We start from the raw sequence: 19,995 nt of genomic DNA, 5'->3' as shown, positions 1-19,995 counted from the left end.
GCCGGGGTCCTCACGAGGCCGGGGGCGCCTCCTCTGTGGGGTGAGGGCAACAGGCCGGGGCGCCCCACACTGCACGTTCCTGTGGGCACGGAGAGGCTGCAGGACCTGCCAGAATCCCTTGCCTAAGGTCGGGGCCTTGTGAGGGGCTGGCCGGACCTCCCGCTTAACTACCCCGCACCACCCCCCACCGACCCCTGCCCACCCCGGGCTGCGCGGGGAGCCTTTCTGTTTTCTTCGGGTCAAGCACATTCTGGCGACAGCCCTTTCCCACCAGGCGGGCGGCACTTTTTCCCAAGCCCGATGCTGTTGCGACAGAGGTCCTGGCCGACCCGTCCCGCCCCAGGTTAGCTGTTGGCTCTGGGTTTACTGTCCTTAGTTTCTGGCTCGACTTCCTTTGTCTTTTGTCCCCTCGCTCCACCTGGTCATCACCCTGATTGCAGCTCTGGCACCAGCTTCTCGCAGAAGTGGGTCTCTAACAGCTACAGGCAATTCAGTTCCTCCCACTGCTTAAAAAACGGAACTGCCTTCTCTGGCTGCCGGGGCTCCTCCGGCTCGTTTCCCGGGCATTCGGTTTCCAGGAAGGAGGGTGCGGGACCCAGGGAACCGAGAGCACAGAGCCATCTATCAGCTCGCCATCCTCTCCCGTGGCACCAGCAGCGGAGAAGCAGGGGGTCCACCTGGGCCAGAGACAGTCAGGAACCAAGAGCCACGAGGATAAATGACCTTTACGCTGGCCACCCTTGACCCTGGCCACCCTTGACCCTGGCCATGGCCACTCACTTCTCTGCCTCCTCTCTGGTTACCCCCAAGGAATCTCTGGGCTTTCTTCTTCTTTTTTTTCTTTTTTTGGCTGCCCCCCAGCATACAGAGTTTCAGGCCAGGGATCGGATCCGAGCCACAGTTGTGACCCACGCCACAGCTGCGGAAATTTGGCAGGGCCTGGGCTCAAACCTGTGTCCTGACGCAGCAGAGACGCCGCCGCTCCAGTTGCGCCACAGCAGGAATGCCGGGCTTTGTTCTTAAACACGTAAAAATAGCAGTTGTCAGAGCCCCCAGCTCCCCCCACAGACGCGGTGGGACCACAGGGACACGACGCGGAAGAGGATCATATGACAAACGCTGAGTGAGTCACTCCTCTTTTCCAGGCAGCGTTCTGAGCATTTGACGCAGATCGTTCTTCCCGCAGCTGGCACAGAGCGGGCAGCGCTTCCGGGCACTTTGTGCGGGAGGGGACGCCAAGGCTCGGAGAACGTGCCGTGCACAGGAGGGCTCCGTGCGTCCCTGAGCCACACGCACCCCCGGCGACCCTGACAGCTGTGTGAAGCTGTGCAGCCTCCCCTGGACCAGAGGTTTGGAAACACCTGCCACCATCCTTACAGTCCTTGACGAGGCCAAACTGTTGTTATCTGTCGCTGCTTCAAAAATTACCACACGTTTGGCAGCTTGAAACATGGTACACTGACTATCTTGCAGTGTCTGTGGGTCTGACCTGGAGCTTAACTCTGGGTCCTGCCAGCCTGCAGTCAAGGTGTGAGCCAGGGCTGCGGTCTCACCTGAGGCTGGACTGGGGAAGGGTCCGCGTCCCCTCAGATGGGCAAACACTGAGAGCAGGAGGCAGGGGTCAGGGGCCCACAGAGCGTCCGCTGGCCCCAGGCATCGTCTCAACTGGGGTCTGCATGATGAGACCTGGGACCTCGGAGGCCAGAGCCGCCAACCCTGCCTGGGCTCCCAGGAGGTCTGCGCGGAGGAGGGGCAGCTCCTGTTCTGGGGCTCAGAGAAGGTGAGGGGCGTTTCAGACCGAGACCAGGGACTCAGACTCTGGCATCAGCAGAGGTGCAGGAGCATGGGGGAGGGGCGTGGTGGGAAATGGCAGCGGGTCCAGAAGGACCCCAGAGAGGGGGTCAGCTAGGGGTGACTGCCAAGACGAGACGAAGGACGGGGCTGCCCTGAGACCCCCATGGGCCTTCATCTGACCTAATGGGGTGTCATTGGGACCCATCCTTGTTGGGGGTGTGGGTCCGTCATCAGCTGCTGCCCAATAAATTTCCAGAAAACCTCACCTCTTGAGCCAGCAAGTGCTTTTATCGCCGTGTCTGAGAGTCAGGGGTCTTGGCGTGGCCCCGCTGGCTGGTTCTGACTCGAGGTACCAGGGGGGTCAGTCCAGCTGACGGCTGGAGCCCTGGTCTCATCTGAAGGCTCCGCTGGGCCTGGAGGTCCCACTCCAAGTTCACACGGGTGCCCGTGGTGCAGGTCTCTGCGCCTGGCCCCAGGGGCCTCTCCTTGGCCATCAGCGTCCCCCAGAGCAAGGCCTCCAAGCCGGGAGACAGCCTCTAGTGTAGAAGCCACTGCGTCCTGCACCATCTGGTCTCAGAAGTGACAGCCTGGGCCTCCATCACCCTGACGCCTATGTCACGGGGAGCCTCACGGAAGGCTGACCACCACGGGACACGTCCTGCTAAGTTCGTAAAGGGTGGGCAGCTCGGAAGTCAAGGTGTGGCTAAAAATAATGTCATTTCCCTCCGCACGTAGCAGAGTGTGGCTCCCTCATCCTGCCAGCCCCCGAGAGGTGGCCTTGTCCTCACACCCACTGCTCAGCTGCCCCCGGCGTGTCCAGAGACTCTCCCCTGGGGGAGCCCAGGCGTCTCCATGGTGACGGTGGGGTCTTGAAGACCCTCATTCCTCACCCATCCCGAAGGCGGGCTGAAGACGGGAGGCGGGGAGCCCCTCCCACACACTGGAGCTGGGCCAGGCGGACCCTGAGTATGGCCTGTACCCCTGACCTGTGGCCCCCCTGTTCTTTACATACGCTAAGGTCTTGGTCGGGCCGGGCCGGGCCTGGGACCCTCTGGACCCGACAAGAGAAGGCCAGAGAAGCTGACAAGGGTGCCCACGCCCGAACAAGAGGAGGGAAGCTGCCTGGCCTCTGGGATTCGAACCCATGGCCCCCAGGTGCTTGCAGCCTGAGAGGCAGCTTGGCCAGGAAGCCCTGGGGCAGGAGAAGAGGAGTCAGCCTCTAAACCTGAACTACAGTCTCACGGGGTCAGGGGCGGGCTCTCCCTCCAGCTGCCCAGGCCTCCCACGGCCCAGATGAGGGACCTCGGCCCAGGCAGGTTACGGCTCGTGCCCAGGGCCACGGTCAGGGAAGGAGCAGAGCGGGCCTTCAGAAGAGCAAAGGGAGTCGAGCCGCGTCCTGCCAGCCCCCCCGCCACGCCCTGTCCCCACTTGTCCCCGAAGGCCCCTGAGACAGGCACTGATGACACCTGCCCTGGGGGGCTGCACACTCAGCCTTGGGTGAGCAAGTCGCCCAGCCATCCGTGGGGTGCTCCGCCCCCGCCTCACACTGTGTCCCGGTCCCCAGCTCCCTGAGCGGGGATGCCTACACTCTGCAGGGGTGGCAGTTCAGGCCCTTGGGGACTCCATTCCAGGGGTTCTGCTTCCTCCTAACCTGCATCTTCAGTAAGGCGTCTGGAAAAACGGCGCCTCTTTCCACTGAACCGGCAGGAGGGGAGGCCCCGGAAGAGGGTGAGGGACAGGGGAGCCCCCCATCCCGCCGGCAGACCCCCGGGCTCGGAAGGGGGAAGGTGTGAGGAGGTGGGGCTTACCTGCCTGAAGCTGGGGACGACCCCACAGGGTCTGAAGCACAGGACAGGAGAGGCTTCCGCACCTGCTTAGAAGCATCAGAGGAACGGGGGACCCTGGGGCCCTCGAGGCAGGAGTGGGCGCCCAGGAGAGGCCGCCCGGAGGGTGAGGGGCTGAGAAAAAAGTGCTAGAATGTGCTTTGGATTCCATCCCGTTCCTTTCGTCCTTTCTCTGCCTGTCCTGTAAGTGAGATTCCGGGTGACACGCGGACGTCTTACTATGCTCACCCGTCCGCTTACACATGTATGGGGGTTATTCCCCAAACCACCTTTTCATAGGAAAGCAAATTTGGAAACCTTTGCAGGACCAACCCTGGGCCAGCTATATGCTTCATCTTCTCATCGTGAAAGTGCCCTGGGAGGTCCCGTCACGGCACAGCGGACATGAGTCTGACGAGCATCCGTGAGGTCGCAGGTTCCACCCCTGGCCTTGCTCGGTGGTTAAGGACCTGGCATTGCCGGGAGCTGTGGTGTAGGTCGAAGAGGCGGCTCAGATCTGGCGTGGATGTGGCTGTGGCTGTGGTGTTGGTCGGCAGCTGTAGCTCCAATTCGACCCTTAGCCTGGGAACCTTCATATGCCGAGAGTGCAATCCTAAAAAGACCCAAAAAAATTAAAAAAGAAAGGTGCCCTGAAATTTGGAAAAAAGGAAAGCCAAAAAGTTGGGCAGGTCTGAGAGTTGGGTTCAGCCATTTGCACACTGGGCCAGGCGTGGTTTAGGGGCCTGTCCACGGGTCACTGGTCAAGTAGACCCACCACTGCCCGTGACACCAGTGAGAAAGCCGTGCCTGGGGAGTCAGCAATGGGAGTGAACCAGGCTGCTGCCGTATCGGTAAACAGAGGAGGCTGCCACCGTCAAGCCCACACATCCCAGCCTCCCACCCGGAGCGGAGGAGGGACGGGCCCCCGGGGAACTCAGGGAGGAGACGAGCCCGCCCTGCAGCCAACCCCCCGCCCCCGAAGGTGCAGCCTAAGGAAACTCGGAGTGAGAAAACTCAGGACACTCAGGGAGCTGAGGTGCACAGTGAAGGCCTGGCTTCCACGCCCCAGCCTCTGGCATGTCCCCAGGCCTAGAAGGGTGCTCGGCTCCCTCATTTGGGACGTCTGGTTTTCTTCAGTCAACAGCCATCTTTGATGTTCTTTCGCCTGGTCTTTGTGGCAAAGACTCCTGGCCTCTTTGATGCAGTTTCTCAGAATTCTCTGACCCCCTGTGTCCCGGCTTAAGTCCTCGGTTTTGTCTGCTGAATAACACACATCTCCCAACTTCTAGGTTGCGTGTTTTTTTCCATCACAGTAACTCCCGAGGAGAGAAGGCTGGGGTCCTGGCACTCCTGCGTGGTAGGGGTTTTCTGCGCCCCTGAGTTCAGGAGACCTGAGGACGGGTGGTGGGAGGTAGGCTGCATTCTGCGCGCCCCCAAGACCACCGGCTGGAAGCCCAGGCAGAGGAGGCCCCTCCCCCCAACACTGCCCTGGGATCCTGATGCCCCAAGCATAGCTCTGGCTCCGCCCTCCCTCCCCAAGAAACACCAGGATGCACTGCAGCGGTATCACTGGAGGGTGCCCACTGGGCTGCATCTTTTAACAGAACGAATTAGTCACAAACCTGACACTTCAGAGGTTCTGGGCGGTGGTGATGTGCAGAACCCGCCTCACCTTCGGTTGTGAGTCACAGGTATCCTGAAGCTGCATCTGTCCGATGGTCTCAGGAAGGTGTGCCTGCGTGGAGGCGGGCTGTGAGCTGTGCCCTAAGACGTGGGCTTGGAGCTAGGACCCTCCGCGCCACCCAGCGGCAGCCAGCCAGCCACCCAAGTCACAGCTCAGGTGGGACCATTAAAGCTTGAACGGAGACGCTGCCGCTCCAGTGGTCCTCTCTGCAGGGTCACGCGAAGAGCACAGGAGGAAACTGCAGAGAGGAGGAGAGCTAAGGACTGGACCCCCTCCGGTGTCACGAGCCATCTTTTGCAACTTGATATATGCTAAACTTTGCAATATGGATCATTGTTGAGTTAATGGGAGAATTACAATTCTCTAACTCTCCATAACAGGTCTCATTAAATCTAAGCAAACATTTGGTGCTGAGGAGCCCTGCATTACAAATCTAATTAAGACTCCATAAAATAAAATAATTCAAGTCTGCATTCAACCATTCCATTATCTCGCACGGTATATGATTGCTGCTTTATTAAACAACAACAAAGAAAAACAAGTTCCAAATGGGTCTGTCCGTTTGTTTGAGAGCTGGCAAAACAATACGAAACTCAATCACGCACAGCAATGTGTTCCATCTTGGGAAGATTTTCAGCTGCAGGCGCAGAATGCTGGCCAAGCAGATTCTACGTGGGTTCAGAGAACCTGGGAGACACACAAGCAGAGCCCAATTCCCTCCAGGGAGAGCCCCGCGGCTCTGTTCCTTTGGTCTGGGATTCTGGACGTCGGAGGTCGGCTGGGCCGAGTGGTGAGTGCACCCCCGGGGCATGCATATTTCCCACAAGGCTGGCTGGCGTGGGGACCCCTCTCCTCCGGAGGTGGGGAGGGGAGCAGAGGGCACCCTGGGACAGTGACCCGAGGACACCAGAACGGGGCTGGGCTACACAGGGGAGTCATAGGCCCTCCGGAAAGTAAGGCTCCCCTGAGGTCAAGGCGTCCTTCCCTTCTCAGTGATGTTATGACGGCTTCCCGCTGGGTCCCCTGGGGAGCCCTGGGCCCCGACCCACTTCCACATCCTCTGCGCCAGTCGCCCTTCGTGGATGCTCATGAAATTCGCAAAACGAAGTATCCGGAACCGAAAATTACCTTTACAAAAGTCTCCACTGGATGGATCTGCCCACAGGCTGGTTCCCGCCAACGTCCAGGCAGAAATAACCTGCACTTTCCGGGCACCTGAACGCGAGACGTGGTTGGAGGAAACTCGCAGAGAGCGAGGTGCCCCTGGTGCCTGAGCCCATCCGCATAAACACCCATCTCGGCTGCGGGCGTCCCCGTCCTTTCTGGTCCCGGGCTGTGAACGGCTCGCGACAGGGGGGCTCCTGCTCCGTGGGACCTGCTGATGGGCTCCGGCTGGCCCGGGAGGCTGGTAGCTACATCGGCCCACTTTGTGGGGAATGCGGTAGATGTTCTTGCACTATAAATAAAACACGCCCAACCAGAAATGCTAGTTCCTTTCCAAGCGTAAGTCACGGCAAGAGGAGGGCAGGACAGGTCAGGGGGCCTTGACGGCTGGAGTCGGATCATCCACCTGCTTCCCTCCCCCGCCCATGGAGGACGGCGGGCCCAGCAGGCAGAATGGCTTTTCGCAAATGAAACTCTATGACCAGTGGGAAGTGGTTTCCTGTTAAAAAGCAGAACGACGTCCTTAATGGATGAGGAACAATCAGCCGGGAGTCCTCACAGCCACCCAGTGTTTCATCGTGCAGCACTAACGCGGGCCTCTAAGCATCTCCAATCCTCGTGAAACAAGCTGCACATTCATTTGCACAGGGCGGATCCAGGCCGGGTAAGAGATGTCCTGCCCTTAGCTGAACTCCGGGCACATCCCACAGGCTTTCTCTACAGCAGGCGCCAAGGGTTATTTTTACCATCAGACAATCTGAGGTCCAGACGCACAGGTAACTCAGTGAGCCTGCAATGTCAGCCTTTAACCAAGAAAGTTTTAAAAATTAGAACACGACTGCAGGGAGTTCCTGTTGTAGCTCAGCGGGTTAAAAACCTGAAATAGTGTCCATGAGGACGCAGGTTCGATCCCTGGCTTCGGTCAGTGGGTTAAGGGTTCAGTGTTGCCGTGAGCTGTGGTGTAGGTCACAGACACAGCTCGGATCCCACGTTGCTGTGACTGTGGTATAGGCCGGCAGCTGCAGCTCCAATTCAACCCCTAGCCTGGGAGCCTCCATATGCCATGAATGCAGCCCTAGAAAGACAAAAAAAAAAAAAAAAAAAAAGACTGCCGAAGAGTTTATTTAAAACATTGCTATGAATGAGAGCTTGGCGTATTCCGCGTCTACCACTGCGTCACTGCGGTAATTCACCGACCCGCATCCCCCAGTCAGTTTCTGTTGCTGAAAACGGAGGGCGAGCCCCTGCTTTGCGGGCTGTTGTTAAGATGAGTCAAGTGACCCAGTGTTCGTGGCTCTTCGCTGCAGCTCACAACGTCCACTCGGGCTGGTTGGAAATAGGAAGCGGCTAATGGAGGAGCTGTTTGGTCATTTAAAGACGTCCTTGAGTTCCCGTTGTGGCGCCGCGGAAAGAAATCCGACTAGGAACCATGACGTTGTGGGGTCGATCCCTGGCCTCACTCCGTGGGTTAAGGATCTGGTGTTGCTGTGAGCTGTGGTGTGGGTCGCAGACGCGGCTAGGATCTGGCGTGGCTGTGGCTGTGGTGTAGGCTGGCAGCTATAGCTCTGATTAGACCCCTAGCCTGGGAACCTCCATATGCCGTGGGAGCGGCCCTAAAAAGACAAAAGACATAAATAAAGACATAAGTAAAGAAAGAGAGACAGACCTCCCCAGGAAGACCTATGTAGATGGTAGAACTTGCAGCCAAAGACGACTCGTGGGGACAAATAGCCCACCCCGTGGTTCTGGGCCCGCTGTGATGCTGGCGACTGGACACAGAAACTCAACCTCAGAAGAAACAGACTGCTCACTTCTGCCTCCATTTCCCCAAGGGCATCTGCCCCGGGGGAGCCACGTAACCCACAGCGGCCTCCAGGCAAGACCATCTGGAAAGTGTGGTCTCAAGGTCGGGAAGGTGTTGAGCCAGGCAGCTGGAGCGCTAGGTGTCTTCCCAAGTTCATCCATCATCAAACTACAGAGAGGGAATGAGGGAGGCACACCAGGCTTTGAGTCCCGGCCAGCCGCCCGCACGGCCCCACAGAGGCGGCGCTGGGAAAGGGAACCGAGCCCGGGTGCATGGCAAACAGGGGGTCAATGCACTGTGGGGTCTTCACGGAACAGTCCGACACGGTCCCTGAGACGGCACCCCGAGAAGCTCATGGAATCGAAGGATTTCTTCTACTGGCAGGTCTTGGAGGACAGAGGCCAGGACCACACGGAGGAGCAGCCAGGGAGTGGGCACCACTGGGCAGGCGGGGAGTGAGAGCATGAGGACTCTGGGCAAGGGCCTTTGAGGGTGGCAAGGTGGGGTACGCAGCAAAGCCGGCAGGGGGTTCACTGGCGCCTCTGGATGTCACCAGTTTGCGGCAGGGGCTGGGGGAGAAGGGAGGCTCCTGGGGGTGCAGCCTGACCGTCCTGAGCGCCTGGTCCCCTGGGCGGGGTGCTCACACACCGTTTGTGGGATGTTGAGGCAACAGGAAAATATGAACATTTTAAACATGTGATGATGCAAAAGGAAAATCAAATGAGGGCTGTATGAAAAATCGTGCAACATGGGCTCAACCGAAGTGTCGGAGTTCTCATTTGTGGAAACTTTTCTCAGCCGCGTTCCAACCGCCAGCATCCCTGGTGACCAGCCTGCTGAGGTCAGGGTGTCTCGGATCCAGAGGGTCCAGCCCCTCCGGGGTCCTGGGCCCAGCAGGCTCTGCAGAGACTCCCTAGCCCTGCCTCCCTGGAGCCCAGGGCAAACCGCTCTCCCTTCCTCTCTCTGCTCCACGCTGGTGGCAGTGACTTCCCCTCCCAGTGGTTCTAAATTAACCTTCCTCTCGGGCTGGACCAGGGAAACGATGAAGCTTGATTCTGGGTGAAAACACCTCCGCAAAACTGGCTTCTTCAGACAACTACACTACTTTTTAAAGGTGCTCAGATGGTCACAAGAGACAAAGGTTACAGCCCTTTAAGAAGCCGTGTGAGGAAACAGAAGGAGAAGCTGCAGGGTTGTGTTACTGAGTGTTGATCGTATGGTCCCCGAAAGAGCGCTCGGGTGAAGGTGACCGCCAGCAGAGCCAAGAGGGGTCACCCCTGAAAATGCGCCCCCTCGAGGTTAGAGGAGACTTGTGTGCCGCGAAAAAGGGACAGAAGAGAGGTTTTCCCTACGTCTCTGCCCCCTGAGAGTAGAAATAACACTGCAGAGGGCCAGCGGGAGGGGGGCTGCCCAGTGCTGCTAAGGGCGGTGGCTGGGACGCCAGCCCAGCGGGTCACTGCAGGACGGAAGCCATGCCGGCAACAGAGAACCGGGGCTGGGGGCCTGGGCTGCCAGGCACCTCCACCTCCACCCGGGCAGGGAGGGGGCTGGGGAGAGGGAGGAGGAGGCCACCATGGCACGTGTCCCCGCACACGCGTGTGCGCGTGCACACACAAACACACACACACACACACACACACACACACACACACACACACATCCTTAAGGGAGTGAGGAGGCCAGAGCAGCAGTGCAGCCCCCAGTCTATGGCCCTTCCCATGAGGGCTCCATCCAGGAGCACAGGGGACCCCATGCATCCCTTCCTTGGTCAAGTTTATTCATTCCTAGGTACTTTTTTGGACACAATTTTTAATTTTTTTAAATTTCATTTTTTTTTTTTTTTCGTTTTTCTGTCTTTTCTAGGGCCGCACCTAGAAAAGGCTAGGGGTCTAATTGGAGCTACACTTGCTGGCCTACGCCACAGCCACAGCCACGCCAGTCCAAGCCACGTCTGTGACCTACATCACAGCTCACAGCAACGCTAGATCCTTAACCCACTGAGCAAGGCCAGGGATCGAACCCACAACCTCATGGTTCCTAGTCAGGTTCGTTTCCACTGCGCCACAACGGGAACTCTGACACAATTTTTTAAAAACTTGGAGTTCCCGTCATGGCTCAGGGGTTAATGAATCCGACTAGGAACCATGAGGTTGAGGGTTCAATCACTGGCCTTGCTCAGTGGGTTAAGGATCCGGCGTTGCCCTGAGCTGTGGTGTAGGTTGCAGATGCGGCTCGGATCCCGAGTTGCTGTGGCTGTGGCGTAGGCTGGCAGCTACAGCTCCTTTTGAACCCCTAGCCTGGGAACCTCCACATGCCACAGAAGCAGCCCAAGAAATGGCAAAAAGACAAAAAAACAAAAACAAAAAAAAACTTATTTTGTTTACTCTCTCTTTCTGATAGTGTCTTCTGAGTGTAATGAAATGCAGCCTATTTCTGTATGTTGGTTTTGTACCCTGCTACCTGCTGAATTCATTTATCAGTTCTAACAGTTTTTGTGTGGAGTCTTTAGGGTTTTCTCTATAGGGTCTCATGTCATCTGCACATAATGACAAATTTATTTCTTCCCTTCCAGTTCAGATACCTCTTATTTCTTTTTCTTGCCCGATTGCTGTGGCTAGGACTTCTAGCACTCTGTTGGATAGACCTGGTGAGAGTGGGCACCCTTGTCTACTTCCCAATATGAGCAGAAAGGCTTTCAGGTTTTTGCCACGGAGTGTTATGGTGGCCGTGGGCTTCTCATAGATGGGCTTTGTTACGTTATGTCCCTTCCAGACCCACTTTGATGAGAGTCTTTGGCATGAACGGATGTTCCCTATTCTCAAAGGCATTTTCTGTGCCTATTGAGATGATCACGTGGTTTTTGTCTTTTGTTGTGAATATCCTTTTACATCAACTCAACATTTAGCGTTTAAAACGATGCTGGGAAGCAATGACACAAACGCTTCCATGAGGACACAGAGTTCGAGTGCTGGAAATGACAAGGACCATGAGAGAGAATGACAGGGGCAGGAAAGGCCTCTGAGGACGTCCCTCCAGATGGAGAGCTGGGGGAGGACGGGGGTGACCCTGAGAGAGTGGCCCAGGTAGGGGGTCAGCACGTGCAGAGCCCTGGGCGGGGGGCGGCAGCAGGGGGGCGACCATGAAGAGGTGATGCAGACGAGGCTGGGCGGGGCCTGCGCCAAGGCACCGGGTTTTATTCTAGGAAACGAGAAGCCACTGACAGAGTGTTAAATAAGCAGGAACCTACCCAGGATCAATTCTGTGCAGTGTGAGGTGTCGGCTGGAGGGACGAGACCCCCACCCGCTGGTTGCCCTGGGGAGCGTCTTGGGTGCGGGCAGAGGGCAGTGCTCTCCTGGCTCCAGGGACAGGTGAAAGCCTCCTTCTTACAGACGCGGATGCCGTCAGATGGTGCCTGGGAGGGAGATGCCTCCCCCGTGAACAGGACACAAGTGCAAACAGATGCTGGGTTCAGGAACCTTCTGTCGTGCCCGCACTGACCGTCCCAGTCAAGGTAGAGGCCAAACCACGGAGGCCACGCGCTCTGGCCATCAGCCTGGACCCCGAGCTCGAGAGCTTGTGCCCTCGTGTCCCATGCCGGCCTCAGGTGGACAAGCCACAGCATCGGCCTCCCGCAGGCCGCGGTCCCCGGTCACCATCAGGAGACCTCAAACCAGCGGCCCTGCTCCACGTCAGGGCTGCCCCTGCTCCTGGTCACACCTCAGCACCTGCCGGGTGATGGGTGAGCCGTCCCCGCCTCACCCCGGCTTTCTTGGCACCACCGTGTTGGATCATGTCCTCTAAGAAGCAGCCTCCTGTGAGGGAGAACTGGGCCAGTGCCCAGGGGGCTGGGAGGCCGTCAGGCTGGGAGTCAGGGCTGATCCCAGGAGGAGGAGCAAGGGAAGCAAGAAAAAGATCCCAAGAATGCGGCAAAGCCAGTGGGACATCACCAAGCCCAGGTGGCCCCACAGAAGAGTCCCGCCTCTCGGGAAGGGCTTGCCTTGTGTCCCTGCCGGTGGTCATTAGCAGGAAGCGGGCAGTGGGCAGAGGGCCGGACTGTGAGCGCAGCGGCTGGGGGAGCCCATGCCTGACCTCTGTGTGTGGAGGTGCCCTGCTTTCTGCTGGCAGGCAGAGGTGAGGTGGCCACCACGGAATCAGTCACCCCTCTTACAGACAGAGTCTCCTCTGTTCCAAGACGCCAGCTGACACCTGGAGGAATCCGGTGTCCCTGGATGTCGCCCCCACCTGCTGAGATCACTCACCCCTCCTAGGAGGCCCCCCAGCTCCCTGCATCCACAGCTGGTGGGCGTCCAGCAACAGCCTCCTGCACGTCCACCCCGGACCTTCACACCTGTGTGAGGCCACTCTCAGAGCTGTGCTGATTCGCGCTGAGACTTCAGGGCCAACTGATCCCTGTCCACAGCCCGACCTTCTGACAGTGACAAAGTCATTCAAAATCCTGAAGCCTCGTGTTGCTCATCTGTGAAATGGGACCGAAGTCCTGCCTTACTAAGGTTGTAGGAGGACCTGAAGCGAGAGAAGGGGAGAAGGGGCTGGGTCTCCCCCACCCGCAGCCCTGCTGGCCCTTCGGGGTCTGGGTCTTGTCCCCTCTGCCATGGGGCCACCTGTCTGAGCCTCCTCCCTCTCCCTCTCAAGCTTGGGCGGGCCCCGCCTGAGAACCAGGGCCTCTCTTGATTCAGGGCCCTTCCCCTCCCCCAACCTGAAGCCTCCGCTGAGCCGGGACCTCCCGTTGCCACGGCCTCGCTCCGTCTCACCTCAGTGACACCCAGAGGGTTGGGGTTTGGGAGGTCCCCCTGCAGACGGTTCCTCTAACTGAGAATCTGTCAGCCTCGCCAGTATCCCGCAGTCAGGGAGCATCCGGTATCCGCTAGTCCCAGTTCACAGCTGAAAATTCACGAAAGGTTGACATTACGCGTTAGCCATCGGAGTCCAGGTCCCATGATTAGCGCAGTGTCTAGAGACCAGGCGGAGCTCTTATTACCAAGAACGTCACTGAAGCCAACAGCTTTCCTGAGCGTCCTGGCCACATCTGCTATTTCCTGGGTTGGGGTGTGAGTGAGGTGAGAGCGCACAGGACAAGCAGGAGACACCAAACTGGACTCTGCCTCAACGCCCAGCTCAGAGGACAAGCCGCCACGCTGGCCAGTGGACAGGTGTCACAGCACAAAAGAAACCTGAGGCCGGCCGGGGACCCCTGCCCTGCACGTGGCTCCCTGTGGCTGAGACACCCAACTGCCCATCACGCTTGCTTGGGTCCAAGTGGAAAAGGGGAGGGTTTGGCCAAGCCAAGGCCCAGGTAGAGGCCCCTAATTCCCTCTACCCCCTGGAAACACAGGTCGGCCACAGGTGGCCCACGGAAGGCCCCGCAGGAGCAAGGCCCCGAGGGCGGCTCCACCCCTTCGGCCCCTGCCTTTCTCCCTCCGAGCTCCTTTTCCCCGCTGTTCGCTCTCTCTGATTCCACTGGCCTTCCCTCCCTCCTCCCTCCTTCCCCCCCCATCTCCTTCCCGCCTCCCCCACCCCCATCACCAGGACTCTAATCAGCCCCCGACCATGCGCCACCTCTGCTCAGGACCCAGGAACGACACGGGACAGGACGGGGTGGCACGGGCACCTCGGGAACCCGGGCATCTCACGTGACGGAGTTCTCACTCCTTTCACGGGCCCCCCATTTGCCTCATTATCGGCAGCAGCTTTGATGACCGCTGACCAGCTCAGCATTTCACGCCCCAGCAAAGCCTCAAGGCCTGCTAATGAACGAGTAGCGGGTTAGATTTAAACGGTAGCCGTGAGACGGTTGTGCGGATGGTTCCGGGTGGGGCGAAGGTGCCACCTGCCTGTGCAGGGCCGTGGAGTCCTCGTCCACCTTCTCACCCTGGCTCTGCGTGGACCCGGGTCCTGAGATCAGTCCTCGGGGGGTTCCCCCAGAGGCCGAATCTGGTAAGTGCCCGGGATGCAGCGCTGGGGGGTCCCTCGGGGCGGGGCAGCCTGGCCTCCCCACCTCGAAAGCTGCAACACCAGCCTCCACGCCTGGGCCCGGGAGCCTCCTCAGCCGCCCCTCCTCTGTGACGTCACCCTCAGGGTGGCGGAGCATCGTCTCAGCATCGAGGCCCGTTGTCACCGCCTTAATGCAGAATGAACATTCCCCCAAGGCTTTTCGGAGTTTTCGGCCACAGCACAGGCAGTGCTAGACTCCTTAACACTTTAACATTTTTGATTAAACCTGAATAAGGAAATAAAGCCTCAAATGTTCGGTCGTTTACGCCAGGCATGTGTTACTGTGTTTCAAATACATGACAGGTGTAAATCTTACACTGCAGAATTAGCAGGTCAATTTCCAAGAGATTAGGCAAGCAAATTTTCCAAACATAATATTTTTCGTAAGTAAGCACCATCTCTCCCCCTCCCCGCACAGCTAACCGTTACAAGCTCCCCGTCCTTGGGAGACAACGCCAAGGTGGGCTCCCCAGAGCCTGCAAGAGACACACCATCCATCAGCCTCTCCCCTTCCCCGTCTCCTCTCCCTCCCCCAGCTCTGCTTCCAGGGACAGCACCACCCTCCAGTGCATGCACCCCCCGCCCCCACAACTGCACTGTCTACTCCAGAGGGCACCCTATGCACTTTTTTTTTCTTTTTAGGGCCACACCCGTGGCATACGGAAGCTCTTAGCCTGAGGGTGGAACTGGAGCTGCAGCTGCCAGCCTACACCACAGCCACAGCAACGCCAGAGCCTTAACCCAGGAAGCAAGGCCAGGCATAGAACCCACGTCCTCACAGACCCTGTGTCAGGCTCTTAACCCGCTGAGCCACAATGAGAACTCCATCCCGTGCATCTACAAAGCTTCTTGACCTGCTGGTCTTCACTGGCCGTGCCCGGTGCCCAGAGCCACTGGGCCTGCATCAGTGTGGGCACCACCTAAATCAGCAGAGAAAGGGAGAGAAAACACGGCCTCCTCTGCTCCCTTTCATCCTGCGTGCGTCTGGACCACACCCACAAGCCTGCAGGCAGGTGGCCTCGCCGTGTCCCTAACTCCCCTCCCCCTCCAGGAACAGGGATCCCTCCGGGGCCATCTTTCCCTTTGCTAAGCTGCTGGAACCCGCAGCGTGCACTCCCGCCCCTTCTGGAAGCCCCTCCCACCCCCTGCACATCCCCACCCCGCACCACCACTTTCAGGGGCAGGACGGTGAGGCCTGGAGCCTGAGCTGGGAGCCAGCGCCCTCCCTCCTCTGACCCCTGCTCAGCAGCCTCTTAAGCTGTGCTGCCAGCCAGAGTGGGGGTGCTACACGGGGCCGCACCTGCAGAGCCCCCCACAGGTACCAACAGCCGTGAGCACGCCTGCCTGGCCGCCCACAGAGCCCACAGGCGACCAGCAGTGACACTGCAGGCGGTGGCCAGTGAAACTCAGCAACCGAAGCCCCAGGGGAAGGGAGCGTGTCCTTCCCGGAGAAGGTGGGGGCATTTGGTCACCTCGTGTCCACAGAAGCGTCACGTGCTGCACGAGAAGCCTCCCACCACAGATTGGAGGAGCGGGGCTCCCAGGACGTGGCCATCGTCACCCAGAGGGGACAGCAAATGCGCGTGTCTCCAAGACAGATCTCACACATCCTGCAAGTCAGCTGTCCCCAAGTTGCCAGGGGAGTGGGTGCTCCTGGGTGACGATGCCCAAGCTCAGGGCCCAGGGTCCAGAGGAGGGCGGCGGACAGCCCGGGACCGGGGAAGGGGCTCAGCACTCCGGTCCGGCCTCCTGTCCGACCCCGTGGGTGAGCAAGGGGATGGACCAACGGCCTGAGCACTGGCACAGGGAAAGGGAGCTGAGGCCACTCACGGGGCACCCGACGCCTTGGGGAGGAGGTGTCTGGGCCGGGCGGGGGCAGGGGCGGGGGGAGCATATTTAAAATGGGAGAAGACCTCCCGCAGAGTCTCGGAGGCCCACTCAGGGTGAGCGCTTGACACAACTCGGGGATCCGGGCAGGTGTCTGCGGCCAGTCGGAGGAAGGAAGAAACAGCAAATCAGGACCAACACAGACCCGCGCTGGCCGAGCCCTCCCGAGTCCTGAAACAGGCGCGCGGCTCCGAGGCCTCTGAGTTCTGCCCTGGGGACCCGCCACCCTGGGGCCCCCAGGGGTCTCATAGGTTCGGGAAAACAAGCAGAGAAGAGGCAGGCTCGTGGGGTCTGAGCCGCTTCCATCGGGAGACGCCCTGGGGAGAAGCGACCCCAGACCTGGTGATGGAGGGGCTGGTCCACGTGGCCTCAGCCTCCTCCCCCCTCGCCGCGGGATCAGGGCCTCCCGTTTGCTCTTCCAGGCTCACCTCCTACTGATGAATCAGCTCCAGTCATCCCTCGGTGCCCAGCGGGCCCGCGGCCTGGGCCACACGTTGGTCTTTGAAGAACCACGTTTCCGAGACACCGGGGCGGGGGTGGGGGGCGTACAGCTTGTAGCAGAGTCAAATTTAACATGAGGAAGTGCAGGTGTGTGAACAGCAAGCCCTTCGGTCCAAGCAGAGCCCAGGGCAGGGGAGAAGCCCGCGCCTCACGGGCTGAGCGCCGAGATTTCCATCGCAGGCTGTCTGCATCACGCGGCAGGCAGCAGGGGGTGGCATGACAGGGTCCCCTGGGATGGGCTCCCAGTTCAAGGGGGGTGGAGTGACGGGGTCCCCTGAGATGGGTTCCCAGTTCTGCTGTTTATTAGTCGCGGAACTAGGGCGTGAGTGGTGGCTGCAGCATCCCCCACCCCACCCCCGCCTCCTCCCCGCACCGACACACAGCGCCTGTCTGTGCTGACATGCGGGTAAGAAGCGGTTTGAGCTCCCGTGGGAGGCCAGAGTGAGCAGGAGGGCTAGGAAGCGTGTGCAGAAAGGACACGGGCACACCACAGAGCCGCTAGAGCACCACTCCAGGGCCACGGCACCCCAAGCGGCAGAGGCTGCGGGCACAATTAGGGCCCCCAGCTTCGCTCTTGCTTCTGGATGCCCGTGGCTCACAGGTGCTCTTAGAACATGAGGCCAGAGGCGCAGCCAGCTCCCAGGCGTCCTGCAGTCCCTGTGCTGCCGGAGGGTTTTCTGGACACGCAGAGCTCACTCTGCCATCCGGAGCTCACGCCACACCCAGCCCAGCAGGCACTGTCACTTCCGCTAAAGTGCCCCCAAATCCGTCACTGCTGTCACCATTGCCCAATGGCTCCCCATCCCTCTGGGGCTCTGCTGTGACCTACTGCTGGAGACCTCTGGTGGCCCGACCTGCCTCCAGACACACAAACCCTGCAGTCTGCCCATCACCCCAGACAGGACGACAAGCACACCCCTCTCATGGTCAGACCGGACCGCCCAGGGCTGGGTGCCCGCTCTCCACAAACCCACCTCACCCCCTCTTCTCTTGCCTTCGGCAGCTGCCACACAGCCCCTCCCTGAGAGCACCCTTCCCACCACGTCCGGGAGTCACACACACACACACACACACACACACACACGCACACACACAAGCTGCTCTTTCTGTTTGCCCATTTCAGCCCCACCACCTCCGACCTGTCCCAGCCGCCCTCCCCAGAGCCATCCATGGCCGAGCCCTCACCACTGCCCAGACTCAGGCCTCCAGGCCGGGCTCTTGGTACCACCAGCTTCAGCTCCCCTGCCCTCCTCCCTCTCAGTCACCCAGGGCCGCAGTGGCTTGTGGGCCGATGGACTGACCGGCCGCCCTGCGCTTGCTACTGTGCCAGGCAAGTCCCCACAGCGGGCACGGCTGATGGTGAGCAGAGGGCGGATGTGACCATGGCTTCTACACGCTCCCGGGACGGAGGCCTGACCACCTCGGGGCAGCTCCCGGGCAGCGGGGTGGGGCGGCATGCCCCGCTCTGACCCACCAGGCCCTGCCCTGATCCAGGCTGGGAGGCTCTTCCCACCAGCTGCCAGGGCTCGGGCCACTCCGGCGAGTCAGATCTCTTCCAGGGGTCTGCTGGACGCTGGGTTTGTCCGAGCTCACATTCCCGAACACTCAGTCGGCACCAGGCATCCAGGACCGGCTGCTCTGGTTCTCGTGGCGACTTCAGGGCGGGGGTTACGATCCAGCCCAGTGACCTCGCCATCGCCGTGACCATAAACCCCGTCCTCACACTGATGGCTCTGGGCTACTGTCCTCTGTGCCCTCTCCTGGTGGAGGGTCCCCTCCTGGGTCCTAGGCTGCCCTCTTCTGTGTCCTCGCCCGTGGAGGGCAGGGAGTGGGTGGGGTCGCTTTCACAGGGACCTTCTTCACGAGGTAGAGCCCCGTCTCCTAGTACCACCTGGGGGTGGCATTGCAAGTGAATTAGGGAGCCCACCCTTAGTTCCCACTGCAGGGCCCACAGTCTGAGCCCTGGCCCAGGCCCCAGCGTCTTCCCTGTGCCTGCCGTCTCTTCACATGTCCCTGTGTGGTCCACGCCTTCGGGAGGCGTGAGGCAGGAGCAAAGAGATAAACCCATCTCTAATCAGGTAGTCACTCTCTGACAGGGGCTGTGACTAAAATGTGCAGAAATAACCAGAATAGGGGAAACCTGCCTGGTTGTCCAAGAGAGCAGATGGCAGGGAATTCGAGGCTTGGAGCAGAGGGAACCACCATCCACAGGTGGGAGGCCCAGGAGAAGCTCGGTTGTCGTGAGGGAGCACATGCGAGGCGGCGAGTTCATGCATGAGTGGGGCAAATATGTGTGTGCCTATGTGCATGCATATGCATGTGCACATGTGGGCCTGGCGTGTGCATATTTGTGTGCACATGCATGTGTGTATAGTGCCTGTGTGTGTGCATGTGTGTCCATGCATGTGTGTGCATGTGTGTACATGTGTGTGCATACATAAGTGCGTGCATATGTGTGCCCACACACATATTGTGGTCACGTGTGTGCATGTATGTGCATGTGTGCACTTAATGTGTGCCTGTGTGTGTGCTTGCATGTGTGGGCATATGTGTGAGTTGTGTGAATGTGTGTACATGTATGTATGCGTGCATATGTGTATGTGTATGCATATGTGTATATGTGTATGTGTGCTGCATTATGTGTGTGTATGTGTGTGCATATGTGTGTACCTTGAGTGCCTGTGTTTACCTGTGTGCCTGTATGTGTACATGTGTGTGCATATGTGTGTACATGTGTGTGTGTGTGCACGTCCATATCTGTGTTTGCATGTGTGTGTGTGTGTGCGTGCACGCAGGCATGCGTTTAGGAGTGAGTGTGTGTTTAGGAGAGTGGGGAGAAGCAACCCTCACCCCCATTCACACCTCTGAAGCTGGCTCTCCGTTGCTTGCAGCGCAGCCCCGCTGGCTCAGGGCCCACCCCAGGGGGCTTCCCGCGGGCTCTGCTCTGCACCTCCCCAGGGAAACACCGGGGCACGTGGCCCTTCCTCATCTACAGGTCATGGTCACAGAGTGCCCTGAGGACCCCACAGTGTCATGCCCTCTCAGGCCAGAGCCAAGGAGAGTCCCTGGCACAGCCCTCAGCCTGCCAGGCCTCCCCCGACACACCGAGACGGTCCAGTCCTCCCGGAGGCCAGGAGGGCGGCTCCCAGAGCCAGCCGGGCTGCGGGGCACAGCTGGGAGCCTGGAGTCGCTGTGAGAAGACTCAGACCAGAGGGAGAAGCCAGTGATGCCCCCCAGGAGGTCAACCCAGGGCGTCCGGCACCAGAGTCCCAGCCCAGGCCCACAAGCGGTCAGGCCCCAGGTGCCAGACATCTCAGGTGGCAGG

This window comes from Sus scrofa, chromosome 15 (assembly GCF_000003025.6).
Source record: "Sus scrofa isolate TJ Tabasco breed Duroc chromosome 15, Sscrofa11.1, whole genome shotgun sequence".
Taxonomy (NCBI): Eukaryota; Metazoa; Chordata; class Mammalia; order Artiodactyla; family Suidae; genus Sus; species Sus scrofa.
This window is presented reverse-complemented; position numbering follows the sequence as displayed.